Here is a 4,731-nt window from a genome sequence, read left to right on the forward strand (position 1 = left end):
GTACTACATCAATGTAAACATATAAATATGCATGTATACACACACCTCACACACATACACACACACAAATATACATACATATATATATATATATATATATATATATATATATATATATATATATATATATATATATATATATATACAAACTTCCGGGTAGATGGAGATGGTTTGGGGATGCTTTTCGCACTCCCCAAGAAACACTAGTTCACCAAACGTTGAGCTGGAATCCACAAGGCACTAAAAGAGTTGGAAGACCCAGGCCTACATGGCTAAGGACTATGAAGCGCGAAGTAGGAAATGATGAGTGGAGAAGTATTGAATTAAAAGCTGAAGATAGAGACGACTGGCGAAATCTACCCGTGGCACTTTGCGTCAATAGACGTAAGAGGAGATGATGATGATGATTATATATATATATATATATATATATATATATATATATATATATATATATATATATATATATATATATATATATCTATCTATATATATATATATATATATATATATATATATATATATATATATATATATATATATATATATAACAATCTTCGTTTGGTAACTGTTATAAAAGCGGATGAGCAACCTGGTAGAGTAACGAGAGCTTTGGGTGTGGAGGAAATACCCCTCTGAATCTCGATGAAGTCACTGGTGACGGATTGGGTTTAAGGTGATAGACAGGTTGTCTCTTCGGCTTTTACTCTTGATGCCTGGCGGATGATCTTACTGGAATTAGTAAGGAGCACAAGGGGGTCACTTGCCATATTTAGATAGGCACTGCGCATGACAAGGAACTGGCTATCCTTTGATGAATTTAGCCAATGAATCCTCTTGAGGCCCTTTGCGTCAATAGGCGTAGGAGGAGATGATGGGGATGATGATAGAAGCGTTTCGGCTTTTAATCTCCCTGAAGACTGAAACTTTTCTCCATTTTTCATTCTTAAAACTGATTTTTTTTTCCTTCAAAATTTAGGCTGAAAAAAATAGTTTAATAAATCCTGCTCATATGATTAAAATTCACTCTTATCGGCTCTTAGAAAAAAGAGCTTATATTGGTACTCGGTGCCAGCGATCTTTTTAAATAAAAGGGAAGACGGCTTAATGGTGAAACATAAAGTATATATATATATATATATATATATATATATATATATATATATATATATATATATATATATATATATATGTGTGTGTGTGTTTGTGTGTGTGTGTGTATAAACGAATATATATTATCATTATAAACATATAGATAAATATATATACACATATTTATTATGTATATATATATGTATATACTGTATATATATACATATATATATATATATATATATATATATATATATATATATATATATATATATATATAAATATATATATATATATGCCTACAATTCATATGAGCATAAATGTCCCAATTATCATGACAGGTATATTAAAAAGAGAATAGTACGTGTCACTTCCAAATGGCCTCATTTGAATTCCAAAAATGGAAATGAACCAAACTCATTACAATAAGAAAGTTTTTTCTTCAATGAAAATAATTTCGAGCGTCTACCGGAAAAAAAATCATAGGAAAATTACCATATTTTCAAGATTCCAGATGTGATGTAAAAGCCTTTGCTATCAATGTCCTTTTTCATTTCATATAAATACGTGATTGGAGATTAATTAGAATTATAATGAATCTTTTCAAATTAATCATCTGAGAAATATATCAATATAAAAATAGCAAAGCAAATTCAGGGCAAAATTTGTCCTTAGAGCTTTTTGAATCAAGGAAATAACAATGCAATTAAAAAGTGACAATTATACGTTCTTAATAGGAAAAACTAATATGAATTTTTGTTTTCTAGAATGATATTTTACATGATTACAAAAAAATAAAAAATATAACTTTGTGATGCACATCTCCAAACATAATTTACATTATTAGGATTACAAGAGGTTCGGGATGGCTTTTTCTTTCATACAATTATATAAGGCATAATTACTTTTTCTTAATTCCATTAAGGCAAGATAGACGGGGGATTCTGATTACGCTGAATTTAAAAACTAAAGCTGGAATACACACACACACACACACACACACACACACATATATATATATATATATATATATATATATATATATATACTGTGTGTATATATATATATATATATATATATATATATATATATATATATATATATATATACTGTGTGTGTATATATATATATATATATATATATATATATATATATATATACACAGAGTATATATCAATACGAAATAACAGGGATAATTAGAATATAGAATGAATCCTGACTAGAGTCTTCTTACTCCTTCAGGAGTCCTCTTGAAGAAGTAAGACGAAACTAGTAAGGATTCACTCTACAGTTTCATTTTCCCTGTGTGGTTTTGCAACTGTCCATCACATTTCCCTGTGAGTTTTACGCATATATCAATATATATATATATATATATATATATATATATATATATATATATATATATATATATATATATATATATATATAGTAAACCAACTCAATATTGTGTTCCATAGAAATAAATTTTTTACTCAACTTGGGATCGAACCGTTGTGTCTTCAAATGAAAGACATGGCCGCTCATTCATGGCTTTGCTGGCAGGTCTGATAGTGACCTTGCCTTTCATTAGAAGAGATTAGAGTTAGATCCAAATGTGAGGTAGAAATTCATACATACGTACATACATACATACATGTATGAATGTGTATGTGCTTATGTGCGGATAAATGTAAAAGCCCCTTCCTGAGCAAGAATATCTAAAAGTGTTTAAAGCGTTAGTGTATTGCCGTGATCAGCAGAGCTGTACTAGTCAGGGATACCCATACTAGATTGGTTTGCTCTGAGCGATCAGGCAAAGTCTCTCACTATCACCATTTTGCCCTGATTAGCGTGGTGATGGAAACTGGCCAAACCAAAGACATGAAGTTGGACATGTCTGAGGTCTTTGTCAAACAGGGGACGGCTGCATTTTCCTTTGTTGCTTATATATATATATATATATATATATATATATATATATATATATATATATATATATATATATACACACACACATATATATATATACATATATATATATACACACATATATACATACACACACACACACACACATATATATATATATATATATATATATATATATACACTATATAAATATGTGTATGTATATATATATATATTATATATATATATATATATATATATATATATATATATATATATATATATATATGTGTGTGTGTGTGTGTGTATGTATGTATGCATATATATATATATATATATATATATATATATATATATATATATATATATATATATATACGTATATATATGTATGTGTATTTATGTAAGGATAATGTATGTGTAAAATTATGTATCAAATAGGGCCAAAAAGGATTACAACAATAGTGTTATTACCTATCCCCAACCACCCAACAAATAAATTTCAGATGAACTCGGACTTCCTCAAACGGAAAATTTCTCATTAATAAAAAATCCCTCCCAGCTTCATTTGGGAGAAAACTCCTGCGAAATTCGGCCGACCGTATTTCAAAGTTTCCTCGAGATGGTTTTCAAAGTTTTGCCATCCGGTTTTATGACGTCTCTGCGCGAATGAGTTCATGCTTCATTTAATACTGACAATTACTTTTATAATGGCTACCTCCAAAGAAAATAGTTACCGAATGAGGGAACCCAGGAATATATGCAATTGGAAATATCGGAATTATTTTTCGTTAGCTCAATGAATACTATGAAAAGGGAACTTTTGGAATGGTAAATACTCGTACTTGCAGAAGCAGGACAACGAAAGTCTACGGGAGTGAACACCACTTTTCACACATACCCACTGGCGTTCTCTGAAGTTTTTTTTTATATATATATTTTCAAGATAAAATTAATATAATTAAATAATACAAATGCAAAAGTAATGGCATTACAATTATACAATAGAATTCAATTAGTTGCGAGGCTGACCGGCTCAAGAGTATTGTTTATATAATCTAATTACATGTCGTGCCTGGTTAAAACAGAGCTTATAAAATGTCAAGAGAGAAACTAAAAAGAAAAATTAATCGTCTAAACTTTCCTTGAACGCCAATAGGACATGGTTTTGAGATGTCAAATTTTCAGCTTTTCCATGAAGTGAAATGGATACAGAACGATACGTAAATGTAATGTAAGGACACCGCTCCCTTCGTCGTCCAGAAAATCAACAAACTGTTATTCATTTGAATTCTCCTTTCGCCACACCGTGGTTTCCCATGAATATGTATTCCGCTCTATCAGAGCTACATTTTGACATATGTATCATTTCATTACATGTTTCTGTTAACTCATAATTCGTATATTTGTAAGTGTAAGACAACACATATATTTTGGCGGGCAATTCAATCTGATTTGGCGTCAGCGCCATCCTACCTTTCCGTCCGCACCTTGTAATATACTCCCATGCACATTTGAATAAAGTATCAGTTGATCTTGGTGATGCTTGTCTCACTGTCCTTACAACTGGTGACCCCGGAGTTGAAAGTAACATCAGCGGTTTTGGCTTTGCCATTAACGGACTTATTACGGCCGTGCTACCTTCTCGATACTCCGTTACCTTAGGCGTGAGCCTACCTTTGGTTCTCCCACACTTCGGTGCATGTAAGGCAGTAGGATGAGCTTAACCGACATATCAACTTCCCACCT

The sequence above is a fragment of the Palaemon carinicauda genome, chromosome 5 (genome assembly GCF_036898095.1).
Source record: "Palaemon carinicauda isolate YSFRI2023 chromosome 5, ASM3689809v2, whole genome shotgun sequence".
Lineage (NCBI taxonomy): Eukaryota > Metazoa > Arthropoda > Malacostraca > Decapoda > Palaemonidae > Palaemon > Palaemon carinicauda.